Below are 12448 nucleotides of genomic sequence, written 5' to 3'. Positions count from 1 at the left end.
ACGTCATTTGCTCAGGATAAGGTGGTAGGTTTTGAACCTGGCACAGCTACTGAACCAGAGTTGGCTACCATGTCATATGCTGAGGATAATGCTGTGGAAGTTGAAGCTGACAAAGCTATAGATACTGATGAAGTTGATAGTGAAGTAAGTTGTTGTCTATTAATTGTTAAATATTGTATTGTACTAGTGTTGTTGCATAATAGGAGACTGTAAAAACGTAACAAGTTATCATTTTGGTTTCAGGAAACTAAGTCTGTCAATGAAATTGAGTTTGACGTAGGAAAAAAGAAAGGCCGAAAGAAGAAAGTTGCTCTGCAAGCTAGTGCTCAGACTGCCTCTGCCAAGAAAGCATGTCTTGCGACTGGCAAGAAAAAGGTCATAGCGACTAGCGGGAGAGAGGCCATAGAGGGTGACCAAGACCCTTTGAAGAAGAAACCTACATCTGGAAGGAAAAAGTTGCATGTTACCCGTGTTGGCAGTCAGTTGAGGAGGAGCACTAGATTGATGGGTTCGGATGATGATGTGCTTCTTCAACTAGCTACTGAACCCTCATTGGCTGCCATGTCATATGCTGCAGATAATGCTAATGAAGTTGATAGTGAAGTAAGTTATTGCCTATTAATTGTTAAATATTGTATTGTACTAGTGTACTTGAGTTGCATAATAGGAGACTGTATAGACGTTTTAAGTTATCATTTTGGTTTCAGGAAAGTGAATCTGTCAGTGAAATTGAGTCTGATGTAGAAAAAAAGAAAGCTGCTCCACAAGCTAGTGCCCAAACTGCCTCTACCAAGGAAGTAAGTTATGAGGATGGTGATGAGGATAGTCCTATTGATTCTGAGGCAGAGAAGAAAATAGCTGGTAGTGAAGGTACTCCTGATACTAAACAAAAGAAGGCTGGTATTAGTCATGGTAGTGGTCAGAATGACTCTGTCAGTAATATTGAGTCTGAGCCATAAAAGAAGATGGCTGCAACTGAAGCTAGTGATGATGATAGTGATGAAGATATTACGTACAATAGTCCTCCTCCTAGGGTGCGTATCATAGGGGGGCGTACAAAAGAAAAAGCTAGGTGGGTGAAGAAGGTGAAGGGTGGTGATGAATCTAATAGTGAGGAAGACGAGGATAGTAAAGGTGGAGGTACAAATAATGAAGACTAAGATCAGGGTAGTGATGAAAAGAAACAAGCAAGGGTAGTCACTTTGTCGTATTGGATTGTTCTTAACATTTATGTATTTATTTTTGCAACTACTAGACAAGTTTCCCTTTAATTTAAGATGGCTGTGTGAGACGTCATAAAGGCTGAATCAGACATTATACTGGACACTACAAGAGGAGCACCTGTAATAAGTATTCTTTAGAAGTTACCAGTAACAGGTATTTGTGGTAGAGGATATTTCCTCAGGATGACTAACAGGGTATATAGCCATCTTGAGTGAAGTATCATTTACTAGAAATACCTGTGACAGGTACTCTTCAGAAGTTACTAGTAAAAGGTATTCTTTAGAAGTTACTAGTGACATGTATTCTTCAGAAGTTACCAGTAACATGTATTTGTGGTAGAGGATATTTCCTCAGGATGGTTAACAGGGTATATAGCCATCCTGCGTGAAGTATCTTTTACTAGAAATACCTGTGACAGGTACTCTTCAGAAGTTACTAGTAAAAGGTATTCTTCAAAAGTTACTAGTGACATGCATTCTTCAAAAGTTACTAGTACGGGCGGCGGTATTGACACCCCATAAAGAGGGACTAGCACCCCTTCGGATGATATAGGTCACCAAATAAGCTGTTCAAGACACTAAATAAGCTGTTCAAAATCATCCATAAGGGGTGCTAGTCCTATTTTATGGGGTGCCAATACCGCGGTCCTTCTAGTACATGTCTCAATTTCTCTCATCTTCCTATTTACTGAATCAATGCATTAACATGAAGAAAAAACTTGCTGAATGAATGTGTTAAAAGGTGTAACTTGTTTACTGAATTAATACATTTCACAATTATTGCTAAATGAATGTATTAACTGGATAAAAAAAAATGGTTATCCTAAAAGAGAATCTGATTATATACTTCAAATTTTCGATTTACTTCCATATTTTGCGGATTCTGAAATTTCCAAAAATTTATCGATTTTCCGAACTTTTTGAATTATGAAAAAAAATCACCATCCGAAAAATAATTGGATCGGATTTGGAAAGGATATTGCCATTCGAAAAAAACTATAAATTTTTCCGAAAGCCCTTTATCCGATCTGATCCGATCGTAAGTCACCCTTATATATAGCCATCCTAAGAATTTATTCTTGAAGACCCACTTTTCTCAGGATGGCTCACAATTATGAATAATTTATTTATAATGGTTTCAGTTATTTCCAATAATCTGTGTTTTTCTGAAATCCAATTCGATATTTGTCTGAATTTGACAAGGATATTTGTGTTTTGATTATCAAAATGTTTATATCCGATTTTTCCCAAAAATAATTGGATAGGAATTGGATGTGTTTTCAAAATCCGATCTGATTATTTTCAGAATTTAGAATGTATATTACATGTCAATTTCATGATTTTTATATCCGAATATATATGATTTTTTTTTTTTTTCCAAAATTTCCTAATTCAGGAAAAAAAGTGTTCCATCCAAAAAAGATTTATTTATATGAAATAAATTTGATATTTTTCCTAAAGCCCTTCTTTCAATCCAATCCGAAGTCACCCTAGGCAAGACACACAAAAACCGCATAGAAAATGTAGATCGCGCTAAATTCAAACTATAAAAAATTTATTCAAGTAGTACTATAAAAAGGTTATTCAATCTGATTATTTTCAGAATTTAGAACGTATATTACATGTCAATTTCATGATTTTTAAATCCGAATATATATGATTTTTTCTGATTTTCCAAAATTTCCTAATTCGGGGAAAAAAAAAAAAAAAAGATCAGAATCGAATATTGCAATATGAAATAAATTTGATATTTTTCCTAAAGCCCTTCTTTCAATCCAATCCGAAGTCACCCCTAGGCAAGACACACAAAAACCACATAGAAAATGTAGATCATGCTAAATGCAAACTATAAAAAAGTTATTCAAGTAGTACTATAAAAAGGTTATTCAAACTATACAGTTGTTTCGAAACATGTCTATTTGTAGTACTTAGTAAATTTAGTATAGTGGTGGTGGATTGTCTTCATTAGGGGTGCAAACGGAGAGGTAGTAGGATTCGGATATGCATGTATCTGAATCCGAATCCGAAAATTTATCCCGATATCCAAATCCGACGGATGCGATTATAAATGGGGCAACTTACCGAATCGGAACCCGAGTTAAGTTTCATACCGAATCCAAATCGGATATCGAATAAATAAACGATTGGAATATGAATATTAATTAAAATTTTATTTGCTTTGAATAATTCTTTTTACCACTATAAAAACTAGTATAAATATATATTTTTGTCATTTATTATTATTATTTTGTTATTATAGTTTTATATTATTAGTTTATGATTTGATATAATATGTTATACAATAATAAAAGAATAAATTAATTATATATATAATAAATTAATAACTATTAGTGTTTTAAATCAGATAGAATATTATTGGATGCAACTTACCACGTGACTAATGTTTTTGGGGGGAAAACACTTGCCCAAAATAAGCAGAACGAAAAATATCTAAACCACTTTTATATTTAAATTAATTTTGATCGGTCTATCATATCTCATTTTATTCATCTCTCTTCCAAGCTAATCTCAACCCAATCTTAAAACCAAAGCTCGAATTCGAAAGAACGACCGACATTCCCAAATAATTTTCGTTCTATTTAAAGAGGAGGGGTACTATTTATCAAAAAAGTATGTTTTTTTTTCTCTACTTGCATAGTCTACTTGCATACTCTTTATTTATTTGTTCGATAGAGATGACATAGTCTAAACCATGTATTTTAACTCGAAGTATTATATATATATTGTTTGTTCTATATTGTTTGTCCTCAAAATGGTTTAAAGCTTTAGAATTTAAATTGAGTTTTTCCTTAAGCAGACATTATAGTCAACACATATCTGTATTGTTTACTTGAACAGACAGTAAAGCCTGAAAATTAAACTATATTAGAGTTATTGGTTGAGTTATTTAAGTTATTTGTTGTTTGTTGAGTTATTTGTTGACTCTATATAAGCTAGACGGGACACTGATTTGCTTTTCCAATAAAGTATATTAGGGTCAGAAAACATTTTAAGTTGGGTTTTTTGCTGTTTCTGATAAATTATCTAAGCAATCTTGTTTCAATATTTTTAGGATGAAGAAGAAGATTATAGAGAGCAAGGGGATTACAAAGAAGAAGGTCAAAGCGGTGACAACAATTGGGAAGGCGAAGGGGGCCCAGAACAGTGACACTGTGAAACGTAAAAGAAATGCGAAGCCGAAGATCAATGTAAAGATAACAACACGCAACGTAAAGATAACAATAGGCAGGTGCCGACTAGCAAAGTCGGTAAAACCTTTGGGTGATGATACCAGAGGTCTGGGGTTCGAACCCCACCAGCATCAAAGAGTTATTGATCTCATTTAAAACAGGCTTACCAATAAAAAAAAAAAAAAAAAATGTACAAATAATCTGCAGTCCTTGTTTTTAGATTTCAGTCAGGAGGAGGTCGAAGATTTTAGCCAGTTGCCATTTGGTTTTCTGCTAGATATAGAAGAAGATATGGTTACGCAAGACAATCTCATTGTGTCTATTTTTTCAAGGAGGGTTGCTAAGCTGACATACAAGTTGAAAGGAGAATATTTCACCTTTAAAAAATCAGATTTCACCCTACTTATAAGCCTCTCTACAGCTTATCCTCCCAAAGAATATTTTGAAATGGATGAGTTGGATCCATCTGAATTCTGCCAAAAGTATTTCCCCTGCTTGGAGAAGATGCAGAATACGTTCAAAGGTGCGGTTAAATTGCAGGAGATTTTGGCTGCAAGGAAGGAAGCCAAGGCAAACCCTAGCTTACTAGAGGACATCTATCGGCTGAATAGGTTGTATGTGCTTGGGGCGTTTCTGATCTCGGTTGGACACAAAGGAGTGAGTGTCATACATATTGATCTTGCAAGCGATGTGGAAAAGTTTGATCAATTCCCTTGGGAATGGGTTGCTTTCGATACCTTCAAGCAAAGCGCCGATGAATTGTGTGATAAAATGGAGGACCACTTTAGGGAAAAGCCGAATGAACTCTTCACTGCGTGTCTACATGGTTGTGCTATGGCTTTTACACTTTGGATTTACCAACACTTGCCCAAGTTGGGCCCGCGAAGGGTGGATGATAACAACTTCCCATGGTTTCTTGTGTGGTCAAATTTCCCTAGGAAAAACACGAGGAGGAATACATGGGAGTCGAAGTTGGTCAACAAGAAATTGTTTCTCAGGAATGTGTTGACGGTACCAGAAGATGTGAAAGCTCGTCCCGCTGTTAGAGCTGCATTGGAGGTCAGTTTTAAAGTATTCTCAATAGTACATGATGGCTTGTCACTCTTATATTATGACGCCTGCCTCTGTTTGTATGTCTAACTCTTCTTTGATTGTTTGTAACTATTATTTGATATAGTCTCCCTCCTATTTGGTATCTTCTCACTCCTATTGGATGTCTCCTCACTCTTATTTGATCTTATATAACTGTATTGCTCTTTTACAGGAAGAAAAGGGAGAAACAGAGCAGAACCTTAACTTTAAAATCATGGATGTCCTCTTTGAAAGCCGCCAAAAACTCCGGTTTGACTAGATTATGGTGGACCTTTCTGTGAAAAGAAAATGTTCCATTGGAACAGGGGACACATGGCAGGATAGTGGTGAGGAAGACTTTGAAACAGGGGATAGTGGTGATGATGTCGTTGAAAAACAGCCAGCTCCTAAGAGAGCTAGAGGTGTTCTTAAGCAAGAAAAAAAACCAGTTATAGCTGAGGCGTCCTCGAAGAAGAACGCATGCACAGTGAAAGTCGTACCCCCCTCAAAGAAGAAGGCAAAAGCAGTAAAAGGCGTCCCCCCCCCCCCCTCTAAGAAGAAAACTGAAGCAGTAAAAATCGTCGCCCCCACCGAGAAGAAAGCAGTAGCACTAAAAGTTGTGCCCCCTTCAAAGAAGTCAGCCTCGAAGAAGAAGGCAGAAGGAGTAAAAATTGTCCCCCTTCGAGAAGAAAGCATAAGCTGTAAAAGTTATGCCCCCTTCAAAGAAGTCGCCCTCGAAGAAAAAGGCCGAAGGAGTAAAAGTCGTGGGCAAGGATAAATGCTCTACTCCTACTTTCAAAAATAAAACAACAGAAAGGGTGCCTCATACAGCATCTATACCGAGGAGTTGTCCGGGAAGAAAGGATAGCAAGTAACATGTAACTTTTGAGGAAAGTCTTCCCGATGATAGCCCTATTATTAATGTCATTGAAGAAGAGTCTCTATCGAGTCCTTTACGTCGTTTGCGTGACTTGCTCGAAGATGAAGCTGATATTAGTTGGGGCCAGACACAGATGTTACATGTTGTTCTGGATAACACCATTCCTTCTTTAGACCACGCTGGTGTTGTTGGAGGGACCATCAATGGACGGGTATGATTTCCATTGTTTCATTTATAGGCTTAATTTGATATATCAGCGGTGATACTATACGTAATAAATGTCACTAAAAAATTATTTATTTTCAGACCTTGGATGAAAATGATGTTGAAGCCCAGCAAAGTGTTATGGACACTTTGGAAGACATTAACACTACCTTAGTGGAGACCCTGAGATCTCCATGCAAAGTAGTTGATCTCCAGTCAAAGTCCTCGTCTTATGACAACACTGACATACTGAATGGTAGCCAACCCAACCCCGAAGAAGGTGTTGGACTGGACTTGATACCTCAGTTATCCGATTCTGAAAACCTAGATTGCTATTTGAATCGGAATCAGCCAGAGCTGGAGAGAAGAGCAGGTGATCACTTAACGAAAGGCATATCTAACGCTCACATCCGCAACGACTTTTTGCAAAAAAATCAGTCCGAGCAAGCGAGAGCAGAAAAAGGTGAAGTTGTTAAGGACATGGACATTAATGATCACAATGCTCTGAACAGTCTAAACGATGGTGATACAGTAAAGACAATTGACGAGAATGGAAAAGAAACTTCCACTCTAGAAAAGGTGAAAATTGAGTGAATTTTCTCAATATGTTGTTTAAGAAGTCCTGGTAGTAATCTTCTTCCCTTTTTTTATGTAATTTTTTTCACTTGGGATGAGTTGTATGATTGAACACATTATTATCTAGGTGACGGTTAGTGGGGAACAAAATGAGATTGTCCAAGAGGTTGTGTTACTGGGTCCTATTACTGTTGGGGATATGTTCCTGCTGTTGAAGTGGTTGATGCGGCAAAGACAAATGATGGGAATGTAAAAGAAACTTGTGCTGAATCAAAGGTTAAAATTTAAATAGCATTTACTTGTGTTGTTAAAATTTAAACTTGTGCTGGTATCGATGAGTGATGAACAGGACGAGAATATGGAGGATGGTGAGCAGTCTAGTGACGATGAGGATGAGGGACGAAACTCTGTGTCTCCTTCCACAACGCAGGTGACCTTGCCTCTTTTTGTGTGTGTGAGATGGTATGTGGATGATATAGATAGATGATGTAGATGGATGATCGTCGTTGAACAAAATAGAAGCGTATCAAAACCTAATTATCCCTCAATAAGTAAATGATGAGTAGGGTATCGTTCCACTTTTAAGTGTAAGTTATGTGAAGGACAGGACTGGAAAGGGGGTTTGAGGGATTAAAAACTATGATTATATATACTAGTAGAGGGCACGTGCGATGCACGTGATTGAAAGCTAGCACCATGTAATATGATAGCTGGTATTAAATACATAGTATGATTTGATGTTGCAATATTTGAAGAAAATATTTTACTAATTGTCAGTCAAATAAAATATTTTAAAATTATTATTGTGTCAGAGATACTCAATTTGTCCTTAAGTTTGGAATTAGATTACCTATAGTCCTATACTATACCAACATTTTGTCAATCCCAAGTGAATTCTACCACATTCAGTATGGATACTTATAATTCATCAAGAAATAAATATCCATATTTATATGAAGTCCAAAACTATGATCGAGATCGTATCATATATATGTTTATCTACGTGTTCTTCAAAGGACAAAGTAGAAATTCTTTATTGTACGATCTAAAGGATCACAAATATTCCCCTCTTACATAGGGTTCTGCTTCAAAATTTCTGATGTATCCAAGCGAAAAAAATATGGTAAGGAAATTTTTGTTTTGAGTCAATTTGTGATGCAATTTTTTTTTCCCTTTGCGCTTAACAATTAAATACCACCTTATTGATAAATATATAGCCTTTCCACTTTCCAAGTTCCCAAGCATTTCCGTCCTTACGGTAATCTGTAATGGGAAAAAAAAATATTTCGTCAAACTTTGTGTTGTCAATTTATGACAAATCGAAGAAATTGAACCCAATAAATAATAAACAATAATAAAAATACAAAAGAAAGACATTTTACTTTTTAATAAGCCAACATAATATAATGTGATGTGCTAGTAGGGACAAACCAACATAATCCCGGGTTCAATCCGGGCAGCGGGAGTTTAAAGATTTGTAAACTGATTTTAGTATCTAATGTGGTAGTGATAACCAAGGACCAAAATATTGATATTGGTGAATAAATCGGTGTACCCAAAAACTGATATATATCAGATATATCGGATATATCTATTTTTTTTGTAACCCATCCAAACTATTCAAAATATTGGAAATATCGGATATATCGTGAATATCGAAAATATATTGGAAATATCAGATTTATATTAAAAAATGGTCAAAAAGTCAAATGATATATATTGTAAATATCGTATATATCGATTATATCGGTGATATAAAGTTTTATATCATAAATTCAAATACATATCGGGAAAAAAAGGTTCAATATTCGGTGGATATATGTTAGAAATATCGATGTCGGTGTACAAAAAAAATATATATATCAACAATATATCGGATATATCGGCGATATTTTGGTCGTTGGTGATAACTATCAATCCTATCAATTCATTGTACTACATAACTTTTTCTTATTAATACAATTATCCTTTAAAAAAAAAACAGAAAAAACATAACAAACTCATAAGAAATCTAATTATTACATGATCAAAACAATAAAGGAAATTCTTGCACATCCTATTGTTCCCGTATACTAAGATAGCATACACATATGGTTAAACATCCATTAAATGTTTTATTAGTAATTGTTAATGCAGATTTCAACTAAAGGTAAGTCGATAGTTCGGGATTTTGGAATTCTCGGAATTCCGGTAATTCTAAAAACCGAAATCCAGTAAATTTCGACCCTATAGAATTCGGAATTTCAAATTCATTCGGAATTTCAATTATTTCTACACTATATTTGAAATTTCGATTTTTTGAAAAACCGAAATTCAGAGCGGAATTCCGGAGTTTCCTTCGGAATCACGAACTATGAGTCGAACACAACTTTTAGGAAAAGGTGTTGGTCTCACTTTAATGAAGCCAGTTCCTTATTCTTAGGAGTGTCCCCCCCTGATAAGTTTTCTTTGTTATCTCCAGGTCCTACGGAGTGAGCCAATGGCAATAAAGATCCAGAGGTCTTGTATTGATATTTGTCACATATTATGTATAATGCTGCAATCATCTTCATGCACTTCATATAATTGAGTTGATGAAAGGTACTTAATATATATGTACTTCAATCTCATATGAATTATTTGTTGCAGCCCTCTGTGCCTTTTTCCTTGTTTGCATTTCCTTTTATAAGCCTTGTTTATCTACTTGTATATTTTCTCATTATTTCCTTGCTTTGTGCTAATTTATTGGTAGACTGTTTTCAGCACCGTTTGCAGGAACTTCAATGTTCAGACCAAGAGAGAGTATCGGAATTAATAAAAGAAGCTATGAGAGATCAAAAGGAAATTTTTAACCCCATTTAGAGATTCTAATAAAAATTACTGAGTCACTTGGTTTAACTTCAAATCAGGAGTTGCTGGTGGAGAGTGTGACCTTGGAAAAGGAGAGAGCAAGATCACTGCTCAAGGAGTTAGAAGCAATTGATCAAACTGTGAATCTTATTGCGCACATTTGGGATTGGACGGCTAAACTTGAGCAATATTCAGCAACAAATGGCGTGCCTATTCCTCCTTATTTTCGCTGCCCACCGTTGCTGGGGCTGATGTTGGACCCTGTGATTGTGGCATCTGGACAGACTTATGAAAGAGCTTTCATCCAAAGGTGGGTTGACAACGGACTAACATTTCTCAAAAAAACCCGTCAAGATCTTGCACATGCAAATCTTATTACCAATTACACCGTGAAGGATTTAATTGCAAATTGGTGCGAAGACAATAACATAAGACATTGTGATACTGCTAATGGAAACAATGCTTCACCTTTGCCTATATCTTCTAATGTCCCTTCTCAAGATTTCACCCGTGCAGAGAGTTTTCGTTGTTGTTTCTATAGTAATAATTCTACTCCAAGGTCCTCTCTGGAAGCTGGACATCGATCTCAAAAGAAAAAGGTTGGCGACTGATCAAAGTGTATTGAAGATAATAGCAAGGTGATTCCAAAGTGTGAGCAATCATTCCCAGGGCAGTCATATATTCACAGCAGGACTGAATCAGCCTCAAGCACTATTTCGAGCATTGAATATCTTCCCCCATCCTTTGCCACGAATTTACATGAAGCATCAGATTTGTCGAGTAAGCATGGACACACGAGTGAATTTTTCGGAGAAGTCACATCCAATTGTTCAGTTTCTTCTCCAAGTAAAGAGGCAGGATTTTCTCCATGGTTGTCTGGCAGAAAATATCATAGCTCCAAAACAGTCACCGCAGTTGCCGATAATATATGGAAGTAACCATCAGAGAAGCCTCTCTCTTCCATTTTCAGACTCAGGATTTGATGATTTGACGACCTCTTCCCATGTTGAGAAGCTTGTAGAGGATCTAAAAGTTCAATGCAGTGACACACAAACCACAGCTGCAGCAGATTTGCGGCTTCTCGCCAAGCACAATATGGATAATCGCGTAATTATTGCTCATTGTAGTGCTATTCCACCTCTTATTTCATTGCTATATTCAGTAGAGAAGCTGACCCAAGAGCACGCTGTCACTACTCTGTTGAACCTATCTATTAATGAAAACAATAAGAACATGATTGCAGAAGCAGGAGCAATAGAGCCACTAATCCATGTTCTTAAGTCAGGAAATGCAGGAGCAAAAGAGAATGGCGCCGCTACTTTGTTCAACCTCTCTGTGTTGGAAGAGTACAAAATGAAGATTGGTCGTTCTGCTGTAGTCAAGGCCTTAGTTGATCTCCTAGAATCGGGAACCCTTAGGGGGAAGAAAGATGATGCTACTGCTTTGTTCAATCTATCCATATTTCATGCAGGGGCAGTGAAGCACCTTATTGAGCTGATGGATCCCGACATAGGAATGATTGACAAATGCGTCGCTCTTCTTGCCAACCTGTCAACAATTCCAGAGGGGCGCTCAGCAATAACTCGTGAAGGTGGCATCCCATTACTTGTTGAAGTTCTAGAAACAGGATCACAGCAGGGAAAGGAAAATGCTGCGTCTATCTTATTGCAACTATGCTTTAATAGCCAGAAGTTTTGTACCTTAGTTCTTCAAGAAGGGGCTGTGCCACCTCTTGTTGCATTGTCTCAATGTGGTACACCTAGAGCAAAAGAGAAAGTATGCATTCCTAACCCTGTTACTTTAATATAAATCTTTGCCTTCTTTTTCTCTGATATGTGAGTGTATAAACAAATAGAGTTTATTAGCAGAAAAATATATCAAAATGTAGACTATGAAACTTCATAACGTATATATACAAATATTAAATGGTGATAGAGCTATCAAAGGTAACTATTAAGATAATCTTGCTTGCAACATAATATGTCAGAGAAACCTTTGTTTCTTGAACAATGTGTATTGGTAGGAGTTTTATTCTCAACACATAAATAGAAGTGTTTTGCATACTTGATTGGGCTATCCATGGAAGTGCTCATGTATTGAGAGGTGATATGCGGGGACCTCTCATTTCGGTGTCGGTGTAGCGTTTCTTGTAATTTCTCTTCGTACTAATGAAGTGCGATTCTGATTCTGTTTACACGCAGGCACACCAGATTCTTAGTCATTTTCGGAACCAGCAAGAGGGAGCCGTTGGAAAGGCAAAGTAATGATTCAGATTCTAGATTTTTGCTACTGTGATGCTAGTTGGAAAGTAATGAGTTTCGTGTAAATGAGATGACCCAATCACTGCTTCTATGTTTTTCCCAGTGTAAAACCTCTATATTATATAGGCCTCACCAATTAACCTCCCTGTTTTTCATAATATAAGCACATCACGGTAAGCTGGTTTGCGCAAGGTGGAAAATAAAGTGATAAAC

At 36.5% G+C, this 12448-nt stretch overlaps 1 pseudogene across 1 annotated transcript; it reads left to right on the top strand.

The window, feature by feature from the left end:
* The first annotated feature begins 5768 nt into the window (after positions 1 to 5768).
* On the top strand, positions 5769 to 12371 carry LOC147497092 (U-box domain-containing protein 3-like; annotated as a pseudogene). Its single transcript, XR_015196798.1, has 8 exons — positions 5769 to 5907; positions 6419 to 6576; positions 6672 to 7148; positions 7273 to 7394; positions 7485 to 7575; positions 9282 to 9335; positions 9888 to 11750; positions 12176 to 12371. The product of XR_015196798.1 is annotated as a U-box domain-containing protein 3-like (transcript).
* Positions 12372 to 12448: the final 77 nt, after the last annotated feature.

Source organism: Coptis chinensis, chromosome 5 (assembly GCF_015680905.1).
Source record: "Coptis chinensis isolate HL-2020 chromosome 5, ASM1568090v1, whole genome shotgun sequence".
In the NCBI taxonomy this organism is placed as follows: domain Eukaryota; kingdom Viridiplantae; phylum Streptophyta; class Magnoliopsida; order Ranunculales; family Ranunculaceae; genus Coptis; species Coptis chinensis.
The sequence above is the reverse complement of the archived record's forward strand: the minus strand, read 5'-3'. Positions and strand labels throughout refer to the sequence as shown.